The following is a 17,759-nucleotide window of genomic DNA, read 5'->3' on the forward strand; positions in this document are numbered from 1 at the left end:
AATTTAAAGACCCAATTGAAAAATGGGCATCTGAAATGAACAGACACTTCTCAGATAAAGAAGTAGAAATACCAAATAAATACGTGAAAAAATGTTCAACCTCACTGGTCATTTGAGAGATGCAAATGAAAACAGCACTGAGATTCTACTTCACTCCAGAAAGAATGGCTGCTATCATGAAATCAACCAATAACCAATGCTGGCAGGGCTGTGGGGAAAGAGGAACCCTGCTCCACTGCTGGTGGGAGTGTAGACTGGTGCAAGCACTGGGGAAATCAGTATGCAGATACCTCAAAGAACTAGGACTGGAAGTCCCATTTGACCCAGCTATTCCACTGCTGAGGATCTTCCCCAAAGAATTAGAAGAATCATACCACAGTGATATATGTGCACCCATGTTCATAGCAGCACAGTTTGTAATAGCTAAAACTTGGAAACAGCCCAAATGCCCATCAACTGGAGACTGGATAAAGAAAATGTGGTTTTTTAATAAAATGGAGTACTACTCAGCCATAAAAAATGAGAAAGTATAGACATTTATAGCTAAGTGGATGCACATTGAGGCGATACTCTTAAGTGAAATAAATAGGACACACATGTATAAATACCGAATAGTTTCTCTGGTGTGAGAAACTGAAAGTGTAAATGACTAAATGTATAATAGGTAATGTGAAATAGGAAGAAAAGGGGCAAAGGGGAAGGAAGTGGGAGAGCTAGGGGAAGGGGCAGAGGGGAATGGGATTAATATGAGAAAATGGAAAAATAGGAACAAAATCTTTGTAAATAGGGAGGACTGGAGGGGTTGAAGGTAGGGTTGGGCAAGGGTGAAAAATAAGAACCAAGACAGACTATGTAAAGGTGCAAATTTCCAATGATGAATGTCATTATATTGTATACCTAAAATATACCAATGATTAGAATAAATAATCGATAATGTAAAATAGGAAGAAAAGGTCCAAAGGGGTAGGGGTAGTGGGAGGGGCAGGGGAAAGGAAAGAAGGGAAAGGAAAAATGATGAGAAATGGAAAAAATGGAAATAAAGTCTTTGTAAATAGGGAGGAGTGGAGGGCATGAAGGGAAGGCTAGGAATGGGGAAAAAATAAGAACCAAGATGCATTATGTCAAGGTACAATTCCCAGTGAGAAATGTAATTGTGTTGTATACCTACAATGTACCAATAAAAGAATTTAATATAAAGAAAAGATGTCCCACCTTAAGCAGAAGCCAGGGAAAAGGAACAGATGCATTTGTCTTGAACCTCTTTCCCTTCTTTTTTTTTTTGGTCCCGGGGATTGAATTTGGGACCTTGCACTTGCAAGGCAGCTAGTGAACCACTGAGCTAAATCCCTGCCCCCCTTCTCTTCTTGACAACCCAGTGTTTGGGACAGGCAGTACCCTGTGGCAGGATTTTTAAATATTAAAAACATAGATGTCTGACAACTGCCCCAAACCAATCAACTGCTGGGGAGCAGCTCCTTAGCTCTTGGCATTAACTTCCCAGAAACGAGAGCCTTTATCCTAACTCTGTTGCTGAAACTTGCATGGCAGAGATGCCAACCATTCAGTCATCAGGCAGTTACTGAACTAAGTTCCCAGGCCTTAGGAACTTAGGAGCCATTCTAGGAAGAGCCTCTGAGAATGTACCATCACTGGCTGAAGTGCTTCCATGTACAGGTCTTCAAAGTTCACTCTAGGTGACCTCTTTGGCCTTGCTTCTCTTAGCAAGTCACACAGTTTCCCTAAGTAGGGCAAGTGATTCTCTGTCAGTGCCCATGTCCTACCCCAGGAAGGCCAGCTCTCTCTGAGGTCTGGAGTCTGCAGGCTTTCATCACCCATCTGTGAATCTCTGTCCTGGTATGTTTTTGGTGTAGTCTCATGGAGGTTCACAAGATCAAAATGATTTCCCTAGTAATGCCAAAATGTTATTTGCCTCTTTTATTTTATTGGTCTTTGCACTGCTGATAATTGGCAAAGTATCTATTGCTCACCTGGGTATGACAGTTGTCTTGAGAAAAACACTGTGGAATTGTTGAAGGTGTGAGCCAAGCAGGACATACGTTTTTCCATGAAAGACAATTTTTACTTGAAAGAATAAATTCCCATTTTACCTGCAAAAGTGGTGGCATACAATGGTTATTTAGCATTGGGGATTTGACAGATATTTCTTTGAGAATGAGCAAAGTGAGCCTCTTTTCCCCTGAAACAATGAAAGTATTTGGTGCTGTTGATCAAATTTGAGCATTGAAGCAAAAATTAGAATTTTGCAAAGCTTGTATCCACCACCCTGAGCTTGATAGCCTCCAAATTTTTTGGTACTTTTCGGATAAGACCCAGGTCAATGTTCAGGGTTGATTTTATAATGTATGATGAAAGGTGTTGATACTGGGAAAAAGTACATCACTCCATAAGGAAATAGCTTCCACATGACCCATATGTGACATTACAAAATCATGCATGGGCAAAAGATCTGCTCACAGTACAAGGAGATCAATCGTTTCAGGGTAAATGGAAAATAAATTGTCTCAGCTTTTACACTGAGATTAAGAAACCACTTTTGTTTTGCTGACAGGACAAAGAAATGGATCTGTAACTACATGAAAAAAATATGACAGAAAATGCACCTCCCTGTCCTGGCCTGTATTTCTTCACATTCTACAATCATAACAATAAACAAGCACAGTGAATGCAGAGCCAGAGATGAGGTGCCAGCTGACCCCATTAAACCAGATACTAAACAGACTTGCAGAAACTTAATGCCTCTCTCCTCACTAAATTTATTTTTGAAACCACTAGTTATCTTGAATGAAAACATTATTTATGTTTATATGTAATGACTTTTTCATGAGTTAATAAATATTTGAAAATGTCTCTATTTCAAACAGGAAAAACTATTGATATTGTACAGGTAAACTAGAGTTCCTTAAGCCACTCAATCATTCTGAAGACTAGAAAGGAGTTCTGAAACCAAAGGGTGAGACCTGTAGCTCCATGCAAACTTCAATATGTTGGGCTAGAGAGCAAATCCCAGCACAGGCCTCATGGTCGTCCTACAGTGCTGTGGGTACATTTGTTCGCTCACTCCATGACTGTGTTGGGTGCCTACCTTATGCCAGGCTTGCACATCCAACCATGTGTAGAGATGGGGTGCAAGAGGTCCAGGTGAGGACTGTGATGTTGATGTTATGTGTCAACTTGACTGGACCATGGGCTGCCCAGACAAAGCACCGTGCCTTGGGGGGGTCGGTCTGGATGAGATTAGTTTTTGAATCAGTAAAGAAGGCCCTCTCCAGGGCGGGTGGGCTTCCTCCAACCTACTGAGGCCGGCCTAGAACAAAAGGCAGGGGAGGAGAAAGTCCCTCCACCTCCCACTTTTCTCAGCCTCACTGCTTAAACTGAGAGGTAGCCTCTCATCTTCTCTTGCCCTTGGCCTGGGATTTACACCATCAGCTGCCTGATTCTCAGGCCTTTAAATTTGGGCTGAATTACACCACTGGCTTTCCTGGTCTCCAGCTTGCATATGGCAGATTATGGGACTTTTCAGCCTCCATGATTTGTGAGGCAGTTCCTTAAATATCTCTCAATAGATACATGATTAGATAGATAGATAGACAGACAGACATATGATAGAGGTAGATTGATACATCCTATTGGTCTTTTTCTCTGCAAAATCCTAACTAATATAGGGGCATGGACAGTAAATATTGTGCTATGTTTTGAGACTCTGAAGACAGTCTTTTTTGGACCTCCTGCCCTTTTGGAGACCCTACTGATTATAAGGAGTTGGAGAAATCATTTTAAGGGCTTAGGGGTTGTCATAATCCATTTTCAGCTGCCATAACAGAATACCTAATACTCGATAATTAATAAAAAGAGAGAAAAGAGACATTTATTTTGGCTTAGCTCTATAGGCTCCAAGTCCATATGTATGGTGAAGAGGTTAGCCCTGATCTGCCGTGGAAGAGAAGATACCAGCTACTCTGCATCTTGGGCTGATTCTTAGAAAAAAGGGTTTCAGAAAGGACCTCTCTTTCATAGCACAGGTGATTTTGCTGAAAATGAGCTCACCAAGAGACACAGGTCGGCATCTCAACATGACACATGTCCCTCAACACCTATAATACCTCTCATCCTCTCGTGACAATTCAGAGGTGGCCTCTGGTCCCTCTCTGCAGGGGAGACCACACAGTATGGTCAGGAAACTGAAAGGCTGTGGGGTAAAATCAATGGGGCCAGGTCCTCACAGGGTATGGAGGCCCAAGGAAGCCTCCAAGCCAGGAAGCCAGCCCTGCTACCATGGGCTGATACGTCAAAGATCAATACCCAGTGAACTCCTAGCCTTTTTATGGTACTTGCTTGTGTGACTGGAGGTATCGAGGTATATTTTTTTTCCACTTCTGGAACAATTTGAATGTTTGAGTGTATCTTTGTCAGTGGGGAAGACACTCAAATGTCAAGAAGTCTGAAACCAGGCTCAGCCTCATGTGGGGCATGATGGTCCATCAAGATAGATGGGCCACCAAGACTTCAAGGGAGCTGTCAGAAACTCAGACTCCTTTCAGAAGTCGTTTCACATACAGACAGCAACACAGAGGGTCTTGATATCCCAGGGCTCTCTCTGTCTTCCTTCAAACCACCACCTATGGAACAGGCAGCCTGTTTGGCCAGGGCAGGGTTCTAGAAGCTTCCACCCAACTGGCATCCACACAGGCCACATGAAAGCACCACCACCCCCAACAAGTGGCAGCCCCTCACCTCCTCTCATGTGCCACTCCGTCCCTGGAACAACAGGTCCTCAGCCCAGTCGTGCCCTGCCCTCTTTCCTCCATCTTCTCCAAAGGACAATCTGACTCGGAGTGCCTCTCCAGAGCTCTCACTCAGTGCCTCCTTTAGGTAGTAGCAGCGCCTAGCACCCCCATGTGGACCACCAGCTTGCACCCCAGTACTTTGATACAGAAAAGGACATTTTCTCAATACTCTGTGAAGTACCACCATCACCACCTTCAACCACCTCTAGCTCTCAGAGTCGCCCTCCCCAATCCCCTTTTTTGGACAGCCTGGGACAGCCAAGCTTCCTACTGCTCCAAGCATCTCTTTGAGCCTTGTCCTTGCATTCAGACATCTCCTGAGCATGGGCTCTGGGTCGCTGGCCTGGTGCTGGACCAAGGCAGGGCTGCTGTCTGCACCTCGCTGATTGTCCTTCCTCCAGGGTTCAGGGCAGCAGAGAGTCAGCCCACACTCAATTCCACTGCCAAGCAAAGGTCTTGTGGGCTGTGTCCTTTGTAAATTCATACCAGACACCTTTGGAGAGGTGGATCAGACACAGGACTGTCCCCGGGAGCACCCAGCCTAGTCCACAGCCAAGTCCCTAGTAAAAGCCATCACTGTAGCAAATTGGAGAATTTTTCTTTAGAGGCTCCTTTGTGCCACTTTTATTGCCATGGAGAGGCATGACTGGGCCTTTCTTTTATTCCAGGAGGAGAAGAGACCCAAATGGCAATCCAAGCACCCAGATACACCCTCCCTAAATCAGTTCAAATGCCAGCTGACCCCAAGTTGCAAACAAGTCCAATGGAGACCAACAAAGTCACCTGGTCCAACCCAGCCCAACTCAGCCAGCCCCTAACCAGCCCAAGATGCATGAGCAAGCCAGGTAGAGACAAAGAGAGCCATCCTACTTGAGCTGCCTCCAAGCCCAGCTGACACCAGAGCAACCCAAGCTGAAGTCAACACACCCACCAGCTCAGGCCAACCAGCCAAAACCAGCCATGCCCCAGGCAACTTGCAGACTTGCTGTCAATAAGACGGAGCTGCTCTGCAAGCCGGACAAAGCCTCTGGGTCTCACAGGCAACCCCGTGACCAGCCTCAACATCACAGAGGGGATCAGGTGGCCCCAGGAGCAAGCTCTACTCAGCCTCTTATAGCTCCAAGAGAATCTCTAAGCAACAATGTCCCAAAGGAATTCCATGTCATCGAGCAGGAAGAACTTGAAAATCCTGATTTCTTTGCTGATAGTTGGGTGGCCCATTCTTGAAATGTAAAGACTGGAAATTCTATTTACTTCTTTAGATTTTAGAGGTGACATTAGCGAAGTTGAAACCCTTAGCAAAGCTCACCAGTGTTCATCGTACACCCTTTCATCTGTTTTCAACACACACACATTGGTTGCACTGAGAAGGGTGTTCTGTGGTCCTCTTGGGTAGGGAGACACTAGCGGGGCTACTAAATGGAAAAGCAGTCCACGAGAAGAAGGAACACCAGGAGTGTTAACAGTGTGCAAAGCCACTAGGAACTTCCCAACCTTTGACCCTTGAATGGGCTACAGGTGTGACAATAAACTAATTCTCTCATTTCTGGAGACATCTGGCCACTGCCAGAGGTGTTCAAAAGGTCAGGTTATCACTGCAGCCTTCAGTAGCCTGTCCTTTGTCCCTGAGGATGGAGTCATGTGAAATCTATCAGAGTCTGGGATGTCACCCTTGAGCATTTGGTATATCCTTCCCTACACCTGTTCCTCTCCCCACCCCCAGTGAGGTCTTGGAGTTTGCCAAGGTTCTCTGTAATCTGTGGACAGCAAGGTCCTGGCTACCTGAAGCATCCTGGAGGAGGGATCTGGGCCATGGGACATCCATGGATGGAAAAGAAGCTCTCATTCCAGTGGTCTGGCAGAGGCTGCTCCAGGCCAGGTAGCTCTCAAGGGATCCTAGACCAGACCCAGACCCAGACCCCTATGAGCCAAGGTGGGGGGGGGGGGGGAGTGGAGAGGAAGAAGGAGAAGGAGAAGGAGAAGGAGGAGAGGGAGAGGAAGAGAGAAAAGAAGAAAGGAAGGAAGGAAGAAGGGAAGAAAGAAAGAAAGAAAGAAAGAAAGAAAGAAAGAAAGAAAGAAAGAAAGAAAGAAAGAAAGAAAGAGACTCAGCAAGACTAAGTCTCTTGAGGACAGTAATACTGGTGGGGGAACAGTGGTTAAATTCTCCTTGAAACTAATTAGCCACAGCAACTACTGTAGCTTCCTTTTGGGATGATCAAAGGTGTAAGATGGAGTCTTTTGCCTTGGCACCAGAAGGGGGCGCTAGAGTGCGACTGGGTCTTAGGTGTTGCTGCCTCGCCTCCATCTTGTAGGTCCCTCCCCTCTCATAAGCCCTGCCCTCATCCTCCCAAAACCTAGCCCTGCCCAGCCTCTCTCCTCCCTCAGGTCCAACTCCAAGTGTTGAAATCATTGCTTTGCAGTATATATTCAGAATGGAACTGCCAGGTTGTGTGTATTCATGTACTCAATCACCTTGCATATAGAATGGCAGGGGGTTTGTATCTGGTGTATTCTTAGTGAGGCTGAATATCCCATGTTTTTTAGTTCAGGCTAGCCTTGAACTCACTATGTACCCCAGTCTGGCCTCGAACTCACAGCGATCCACTTGCCTCAGCACTGGAATTACACCATCATTCCTAGCTTGTGGGATATCATTTTGTAAAAGTTTTGCCATATTGCCAGTTGTTTTTCGCAACTTTGGATTTCAAAATGTTCCAATCTACAGAGAAGTTGAAGTGATAGTGTCACAACATCCAAACACCTGTCATCTATAGTTCATTATTAACATCTTGGCAGGTTAGCTTCATCTTGTGCAGGGTCCACACAAACACACACACACACATTGTTTTTCTGAACCATTTGAAAGATTATCATAATACTTTCCCCTTAAATACTGCAGAATGCATCTTTTAAAAATCATTATGAGAAGTGGATCTAGAAAAATTCTTTTTTTTCTAAATAAATACATTTCTTGAAAATGTACATTAAGACAATAGGTTGCACACAGCAAGATAGCTTCAAGAACATGAAACAACTATAGTAAGTCCCCGACTTATGAACATTCAAGTTGCAAACTTCCACAGATAGAGCAGACCTGGCATTAGGAACATTCACACATGGGAACAAATCTCAGAAGCAGCTCAAGTGTCTGCCGGACATTGTCACAGTTATGCTGCTGTGGCTTACCGAACAGTGCGATAGTGCACAGTAGTATACTACAGTAGGGGACTTCTGGTATTTGTGTGTGTGTGTATTTGTGGTTTTTGTGCTCTACATTGTATATTTGTGTCAAAGGTATATAAGATTCACTTTATCAGACTTACAAACGAATCCAACTTAGGAACTTCTCCCAGAATGGAACTTGTCCCCTAAGTCAGGGACTTACTGTATTTAATAATGTAATGTTCTAAATACATACTACATCTCCTCCGACTTGCAGTTGATAATCAAGATGATATCTCTGAAAGGGCCTGGATACTGCTAGGCAAAAAAACCTGTTATCAACTAAATATTTTTTTTACAGATAATTGAATGAGCCCTAGCACATGGACTGTAAAATCTTCAAACAACTCTCAATCACTGTTTTTCATGAGTGCATGAAGCAGGGGGATTATGTGAACAAGTGCTCTAAGGTGGTGCTTCAAGGTGAGACGTTTGTGGTCACGGCTATAGAGTAAGACGAAAGCCTTGCAAGGAATATAGATGAACAGCAGCAACTTAGCTGCCTAAGTAAATTCCTTGAAGCAAAATGACTACTCTGCTACATTACTGTTATTGTATTAGAGCATTCCATTATATCCTGTTTCATTTCCAATGACCAGAACATATGTTATGAGATAAGCATCACACCAACAACAGAATGCACTTCTCTCAAGAACGTAACACACTGGAATGATGAGCTGTGCCAAAAGGTTTGATGTTTGAGGAGACACTGCATTCTTTATCAAATATTTTATTAAAGCACTCTGTTTCTACTTTCTACTTTTCCAGCAGACTATTTGCTTCAGAATACTGTATACTTTCAAAGGCATGAAATGTGGTCAATACATCCTTTTTACTTAAGCTTAACTTGAGGAAAGTTCCAAGACAAAGTTCTTTAGTTATTATTAGACTTAATAACTAAGAGATACAATTTAGCTAACCTGTCTACTTACAGTACAGTGTTGATATAAAAATCATCAAGGGGTCGGTGATTTAGCTCAGTGGTTCCACCACCTGCCTCACAAATTCAAGGACCTGAGTTTGATACCTGGTACCAAAAAAAAAAAAAAGAATCAGCAAGCAGAAATGAAGTATTTGAAAAATAGTGCAGGCTCCAGGCAAGGGGTAAAGAGGGGAAATGCACACTGGAAACTGCCTCCCCAGCAGTCTGAAGCATTTGAAACACTGAACACAGAAATCTTCCATAAATTCTGCAGTTCCAGCTTCAGGCTTATGTTCTATACCAAAAAGATTCATATTGTCAAATTTTTTGGTCCCGGGAATGCTATACAAAACCAAGTGATCAAAAAAAATATGGTAATGAATTATAAGAGTTCCTAGCAAAAAGTAATTTTTGAGGTGGCACAGTAAAAACAAAGCTGATTATCAAGGTGCATGAGGCTAATCATGCAAACAACTATCTTGGTTTATACTGCTGATTTTTTAAACCATGGCAGGGTAGGTATGGTTAAAGGGCATCCATTCTAAGATATAAGTAGCCTCACTCAAAGTTATGTAGTTATTACTTTATGGCATAATTAATTCCTCACTCCCTCTACCAAACAAAAACAAAAGAAAGATTTTCTTTTTTTTTTAATGAAATTTTTTCTTGAATACATATTACACTGTGTTTTTAAAAGCTATGTTTTTAACTGCTTAAGCTGCTAAACACAATCTTTAAATTTTCATCAAAAAAGAAAAAAAAATTTTCCCAAAGAACCACTTTAGGCTTAATAATCATAATTAGAACCACTCCAAAATCAGTGTGGAGATCCCTCAAAAATTAAAACCAGAGGTTCCTTTTTTTTTTTTTCTTGAATTCTTTTATTGAATCCCAGAGGTTCCCTTTGACCCGGCTATTCCCCTTCTAGGAATCTTCCCAGAAGAGTTAAAAGAATCATACCACAGTACTGTATATGCACACCCATGTTTATAGTGGCACCATTTGTAATAGCTAAATATTGGAAACGGCCCAGATGCCCATCAACTGATGAGTGGATAAAGATGTGGGGTTTTTTATACAACGGAATACTACTCTGCCATAAAAAAGAATGAGCTTGAGAAATTTATAGCTAAATGGATGCACCTTGAGGAGGAGGGAGGGAGAAAGGAAGGAAGGGACAAGTAAAAAAAAGAGAAAATAGAAGGAAAAAATGGAAACAAAGCTTTTGTACATAGGGAGGAGATGGGGCTTGAGGGGAGGGGGGAATGGGAAAAAAGAGGTGGGAGATATTGTATACAGCTGCAAATTCCCTATGCTAAGTGTTATCATTATGTATGCCTAAAAATGTACCAATAAATGTTTTGCTATTAAAAAATAAATTTAATTCAATTAAAAAATATAATAATAAATGGATACACCTTGAGACCATACTTTTTGTTTTTGTACCAGGAATCAAACTTGGGACCTTGCACTTTCGACCCAGGTGCCGGAACTAATGAGCTAAATCCCCAGCTCCTAGACCATACTTTTAAGAGAAATAAATTGGACACCCATAAATATTGCATTGTTTCTCTGGTGTGAGAAAATGAAAGTGAAAATAAGGGCTAAAATGTATAATAGATATTGGGAAATGAGAAGAAAATGTTCAAATGAGAAGAGGAGGGGAAGAGGGGAAAGGAAAGAAGAAAAAAGAGAAAATAGGAGGAAAAATGGAAACAAAACTTTTGTATATAAGAAAGTGAGGGCACAAGAGAAGGTTTCCAGGCCACCATACCACCCCTGCCAGCACAGAGGAGGTGAGCAGCATGGGTGCAAGGAGCAACACCACCCACACACATCGAAATGAGAAGACATGTAAACAAGTCTCAAAACCAGACTTCCAGATCACCTACAGCAACCCCAAAGGGAAATGAGATGGAATACTCTGATACTCAACCACCTGGACCCACTGAACTGGCAAGAAAAGAGGATCTGGAAAGAATGAAATCAGAAATAATTTCTCAGATAACAGCAGAGATTGTGCTCATAGTGCAAGATATGATTAATAAATCTAAGGAGGAGCTCAGGAACATGATGGAATCTCAACATAAGAAACAAATGGAATCCATAAAACAGATGCAAAGAGATTTCCAGGAGATGAAAAACTCCATTGAAATTCTAGCAGCAGAATGAGCCAATGTGAAGACAGAATTTTAGAAATAGAAGATGAGATTCCAATTAGTGACCAGGAAAAGAAAAATTGCTTTAAAATTGTAAGGGACCATGAGAAATCAATCCAGCAGCTGCTAGACCATGCAAAGAAGAATAACATAAGACTGATTGGAGTCAATGAAGAAACAGGAGAGAGTGCAGATGACATAAAAAAAAAAACTGTTCACAGAAGTGATGGCAGAAAACTTCCCAAGGAGGGGAAAAGAGCTTGACATACAGATAAGTGAGGCATATAGGACTCCAACTAGCCTTGATCAAAAGAAATCCACACATAGGCATATAATTGTTAAGATTCCAGAAACACAACAGAAGAACAAAGTTCTACAAGCAGTTAGAGAAAAGAAACAAATCACATACAAAGGAAAGCCCATCAGAATCACAGCAGACTTCTCAATGCAAACCGTCAAGGCAAGAAGAGCTTGGAGTGATGTATTTCAAGCCCTAAAAGAAAACAGCCTCCAACCCAGATTGATGTACCCTGCAAAACTATCTTTCAAAATGGATGAAGAAATAAGATACTTTCATGACAAAGAGCACCTTAGGAACTTCATGAATACCAAACCAGCATTCCAAAAAATTTTAGACAATATCCTAGGAAAAGACAAGGAGGATCACAACCCCAGGAAGCCCAGCAGAATGAATCCATTGGGCACGAAAAGAAATTAAACGCAAACAGGGAGAATCAAGCAAACAGAAAAAGTCATGACAATGATAAGTCAATATGTATGAGTTATAACCATCAATGTTAATGGTCTCAACTCACCAATCAAAAGAAATAGACTGGCAGAATGGGTCAAGAAGCAAGATCCAACAACATGCTTCATACAAGAAACACACTTAATTCAAAAGGAAATTCGTAGTTTGAAAGTTAAAGGGTGGAAAACAATACTCCATGTGACAGGAACCCAAATAAAAACCCAGGAGTAGCTATCCTCTTTGCAGATCAAGTGGATTTCAAATGAAAACCTGAAACACTCTGGTCCCAAGAATTTCAGATAAGGGATACTCAACTTGTATGTACAAATCTATTGTGAACATGTGTTTTCATTCCTCTCAAGTAAAAACTTGAGAACAGGACTGTTGGTTCTTAACAGTAATACAAGAAATGTCTATATTGTTTTCCAAAATAGTTTTATCATTTTACATTCACATTAGCAGTATTATTAGTATCTAACTGGTTCACACCTAAGCTGACATTTGTTCTTTTAAAAATTTTAACTTCATCTCCCTAATGAGTGTATAACTCAATCTTCTTATTGTACTGATTAGTAGTTTTCTGATTCTAGTGTTGCACACCTTTCCTTGTGCTGTACTGGCTATTTGTCATCTTCTTGTGTCTACTTTTTAATTGGGTTGTCTATTAATGAGCTGTAAGAGTTCTTTATATATTCTGGTCATAGGTTATATGCATTATAAATATGGTCTGTTTAAGGACTACTTCTCATTTTAATGATGTCATTTAAAGTTCTAAATTTTGATGGAATTTCATTTATCAATTTCTTTCTTTTATACATCATGTTTTTGATATCCTAGGAAATTCTTGCCTACCCTAAATTCATAAACATTTTCCCTTATTATTTCTTCTTAAAGTTTTATGGTTTTAGTCTTTCATATTTAGGTTCATAGATCCTTTCAAGTTATTTTTATGTATGGAAATAAAGGGTTGAGGTTAATTTTTTATATACGGATACCAGGGGTTCTAGTGCCATTTGCCGAAAATACCACCTTTTCCTCTGCTCTTGAATTGAGTTGATGCTCTATAAAATGTTAATGTTAAATAATCTTTCATAACTCAGTGGGCCATATATGTGTGGCTCTATTTCTAGATTCTCTGTTTTATTCCAATGATCTATATGTCTTTCCTTACACCAACACTGCCTTGATTACTGTAGCTTTAGAGGAAGTCTTAAAATTAGGTACTAAATGTCTTCCAACAGTTTTTTTTTCTTTTTCTTTTTACTTTTCTAGGTCCTTTGTACCCCTACGTACCTTTTAAATTTCAATATCCAATTCTTCGTTTATAGCAAGTATATATAGACCTGGATTTCTATATATACCTTGTGTTTTCTATTCCTGCTAAATTCAAATACAAGTTCTAGGGGCTCCTAGAGATTTCTTAGTATTTTCTCTGTAGATGATCATTTCATCTACATATAAAGATTTTACTTCTACCTTGCCAATCCTATCCTAATTGTGTCATTTTAGTGCCAGACTATTTTGGTTTGGGCCTATGTTTCAAAGTTTAATGGACACATGAACAGTAGGCATATCTGCCCTTGTTCCCCACCTTAGGGAGAAAGCATTGTATATTCTCCATTCATATAAGGCGTTCCTGCTGGAAGTATGGAGTACATGTCTTTCATCTGTTGAGAAGTTTCTGTTCTACTTCTAGTCTCCAGATAGCTTTTACCATGAACAGCTGTAGAATTTAGTCCAGTACTTTTTCTGCAACTACTGACAGAATCATATGGCTTTTTCCTTTCCTCTGCTAAAATGTAACTTATAGGGGTGGATCTTCCAATGCTGAACCAACACTGCAATCCCTATAATAAAACTACTTTCTACATCCTGCCAGATCTGATTTCTAATAGTTTGTTTTGTTAAACCAGTTTCTACCTATGTTCATACTTTTTTCTTCTATTATCTTTATCCAGTTTTAGGATTAGCACAATGTTGATTTCCTAAAATGAGGGGAGAAGTGTTTCTTCTTTTTTCTGCTTTAATTGTTTGATACAATTTATCAGTTAAAATGTATATGAGCCTGTTGTTGTCATATAGGTAGGTTTTCAAGCTAGGAATATACTTTCTTTAATAGGTGCTATTCAAATTTTATGTTTCCTCCACAGTTATTTCCATTAATTTGTCTTCCAAGGTACTTCTTAGAAGTTGTCAAATTTATTTCAAGAAAGATTTTTGTAATATGCTTTCTATATCCTTTTAAATTCTGTAAAATCTGTGGTAATGTCTTCTAGATCTTGATATTGTAAATTTTTTAAATGTATAATTGATATTGTGTAACAGGAAGAAAAGGTCTAAAGGAGCAGGGGAAGTGGGAGGAGTAGGGGAAAGGAAAGAAGGGAAAAGAAAAAATATGAGAAAAGGAAAAAAATGTAAACAAGGTCTTTGCAAATAGGGAAGGGTGGAGGGGGTGAAGGGAGGGCAGGGGAAGGGGGAAAAGATAAGAATCAAGGTACTCATGTAAAGGTACAGGATCCCAGTGATGAATGTAACTGTATTTTATAACTAAAATGTACCAATAAAGTTAATGGGGGGGGGAAGAAAGTGAGGAGGGCTCAAATAGAGGGAAAGGGAAAAAAGGAAGCAAGATACATCACATTCTGGTACAAATTCCCTATTATGAATGTTACCATTATGTATATCTAAAATGTACCAATAAATGTTTTGCTTCAAAAAACAACAAACAAAAAATTGTGCCAGATTGCATCAAAGGGGGAAAAAACACCCACTTCAAAACCTCTAAGTTATTTTCAGTTTAGAATTCAAAATATCAGCCTTGAACAGATTTAAGAAAGTCTGGTTTCTTTCCTTATTAATAAGTTAGTTAGCATATTCAGAATACAAGCTACTGATGTATAGTTACACATATGAATTCAAATTATATAAAAATTAGAAAATCACTGGTCACGAAAACCTCCACATGTCATCCTGGTACTGAGAAAATTCTAAAGTTAACATTAAAATCCCTCCCCTATGCTTAAGTTGAAATCTTTTCTTTTCCCCTTCAAAATGTAGGTCAGTTTATGTCACACTGATATAGGAGAAATATCACTCCCAATCTGCTAGACGTCATATGTGCCGAGTTCGTGTCCCCTGAAATCAAAGAATGAATTCCAAAGGACAAAGGAGGTTATGAGTAGTAAAGGTTTATTGGGGAACAGGAATACTTCCTGAGAGATAGGAGGAGTCCAGAGTAGCCCTTTATACAGCAAAGCCACAGCGTAGATACAGCCTGGGTCAAACCACAATCAACCTATAGCAGTGATGTTGAACCTCCTAGAGACCAAAACCCCAAACTGCAACCCAAAACCCACTTATTTATCATAAAGTGCCAACACTGCAATTAAACCTGCATATCTGATGTTCTGCTGCTGGAGTGACTTGGCTATTGTGCTGACGGAGAGGGCCCTGCATGCTCGCTGTGGGTTCCCCATAGGTTCACCACCAAAACTTCACCACCATAAATTCACCACCATTGACCTATAGGATTACAAGTATAGCTGCTTAGCTAATACTGATTCAACAGGGAAGCAGAGGTTGTAGCAAGGGTTCATGGCTGATATCATTAACCTTGGTTTATCCATGACTTCTGAAACAGGAGCATTTTGGGAAGGGATGGACCCAGGTGTTCTGGTCACTCACTCGGGTATCTGATGCATACCTGGACTTCAGGCACTAGATAGTACTAATTACTGTTCTGCTTATTCATTAGGGAAATATCCAAGTAGGGCCATTGTGACTTTATCTTGAGGCCAGGCCTTCTCGCCTCCAGCCACAGTTCTGATACAGTATCTCTGTTTTTACTGACTTCCTTGATAGCCCAGTCCTTCTCTGTCTGTCACTAATTTCTATCTAACTTAGCTGTCTATAATAACTTGAAAAAGTACACAAAGCAGTCTTCAAAAGCTGGGTGTTCCCCTTACAGAACCACTATGTCCAGCAGTGAAAACATATAATAAGAAAAAAATACTTACACAACATATAGGAATGGAGGAGCACATTTTTTTGATTACTCAGACAAAATACCTTTAAAAAAAAAAAAAAAAGGAGTAGCCAAGCACATTGCCAGGTGCCTATAATCCCAGCATCTTGGGAGGCTAAGGCAGGTGGATTGCAAATTCAAGTCCTTTCTGGGCAACTTAGTAAGACCCTACTCAAAATAAAAAATAAAAAAAGGCCTGGCTATGTAGCTCAATGCAAAGGGCCTGAGTTCAATCCCCAGAACTGAAAAAACAGAAAAAGAAGAACATACTATATTTGTCAGAGGACAAATATACAACAATTTACTCTAACAATTGTAATTGGTTTTCTTTTCAATTCTAAAATCAGGCAACACTTCATTCAATAAACAGAGTAAGTGTTCCGATGGTCTGAGCAGAGACGGTTGGTTTTATAGAGAGAAGGGTTTGAAAAAAGCAGAAACTAAACAGAAAGAGATTTAAAAAAAAAACAGAAAGAGACCGATGCTTTCAAAGTTCCTTCACAAGGACAGGGAGACAGAACACTAGGAGCATAACTGACTAATGAGTTAATGTGGGGTCACTTCAGATGTCCTTTTCCATTAAGAATTAGGGCAAGAGGGAAATTCATTATCATGTCCATTGAAACTGGCCTGTCTGGGAAATTTGGCTGTTTTCTATTAATCCTGATGTCATCATAGTTCAGATAGACAGCTTAGTATCACTTCTTCAAGTGAAAACACTTGTTTGTGTCTTATTGGCAGTGTGATGAGGAGCACTGTTACTTGTTACAGGGTATGGTGTTGTGGGTTCCTGTGTACACTCTGGGACCCTCCTCCAACACTAGTAGTAGTCACAGACATGTGTTACTGTGTGTGATGGATGTCTACCTGACTTGCCATCACTTTGAAAGGACCAGGCATCACCATCTGTTAAATGTCAGCACTTTACTAAAGACTCAAGACTCAAGTGTTTGCATTTGCATTTGTTTGATGACCAGAAACACAGAAACATAGTACAAAGTGACTGCCTGTCAGAAAATAGACTTCCTGAATGTTTGCACCCATTCAAAACTCAATAGTGGGCCGGGGATTTAGCTCTGTGGTTTTGCTGCCTGCTACACAAGCGCAAGGACCCGAGTTCGATCCCCGGTACCAAAAATAAAAATAAAAACAAAACAAAACTCAATAGTGAAGGAAGAAGGTGAAAAAAAAAAATCACTGAGTAGTTCACTAGGAAGAAGTAAGCATCTATCTAGATGAAATCATTTCTTCCTTTATGAATGGCCTGAAAAAGAATCAAAGTAAAAATAAAGTCACAATGTGAATCTGATTTTGGCCTGAAATTTTTCTCAAAGCCAGCAAGGAAGAGATGACTCTAAAGCTGGCTTCCTCGTGTTTTTGTCCTTGGCTACTAGGTGTCCTTGGGGATGTGTCAGGTTCTAAGCCAAGTGCATTCTCCCTTCTGTTCTTTTTTTTAAGTCAAATACCACCAAGAAAGTCTTGGTATTAAGTCAGAGAAGGGCCTTGTATCTGAGGTGCTGAAGCATTCAGGGTTTTACATGGCTGACACACCCATGCACACCATGCTCACACACACATATGTCACACACACACCCATTCTCTACACACACACACACACACACACACACACAAGGTGAGAAAGAAATGAAGCAGATGTGTCCAGTGTAAACAAGTAGTGCCTCTGGGTAAGATACAGGCAGCGTTCACTGTACTATTCTCTCTATTTTTGTGTATAGTTGAAATTTTTCAAAATTTAATTTACAGGAAAAAGAAAAAAAATGAATGCCACAGTTTCAGGATTATGTCAGTCAGTGGAAGCCAGATTTAGGGTCCGCTGTCCTGTGTCTTCCTGGATCACCTACCTTCCAGAGATTTCTAG

General features: G+C 40.5%; 1 long non-coding RNA gene across 1 annotated transcript in view; it reads right to left on the bottom strand.

Moving 5' to 3' along the window:
* Window positions 1–2,110, bottom strand: part of LOC147829889 (uncharacterized) — a 38,742-nt gene extending 36,632 nt beyond the window's left edge. Inside the window, exon 1 of the long non-coding RNA XR_015446291.1 lies at window positions 1,989–2,110. This is a non-coding gene — a long non-coding RNA (uncharacterized LOC147829889). The remainder of the gene's footprint in view (window positions 1–1,988) is intronic.
* Window positions 2,111–17,759: the final 15,649 nt, after the last annotated feature.

This window comes from Heterocephalus glaber, unplaced genomic scaffold (assembly GCF_053883595.1).
Source record: "Heterocephalus glaber isolate CG9 unplaced genomic scaffold, H.glaber_assembly_v1.0 deba00000347, whole genome shotgun sequence".
NCBI classification, from domain to species: Eukaryota; Metazoa; Chordata; class Mammalia; order Rodentia; family Bathyergidae; genus Heterocephalus; species Heterocephalus glaber.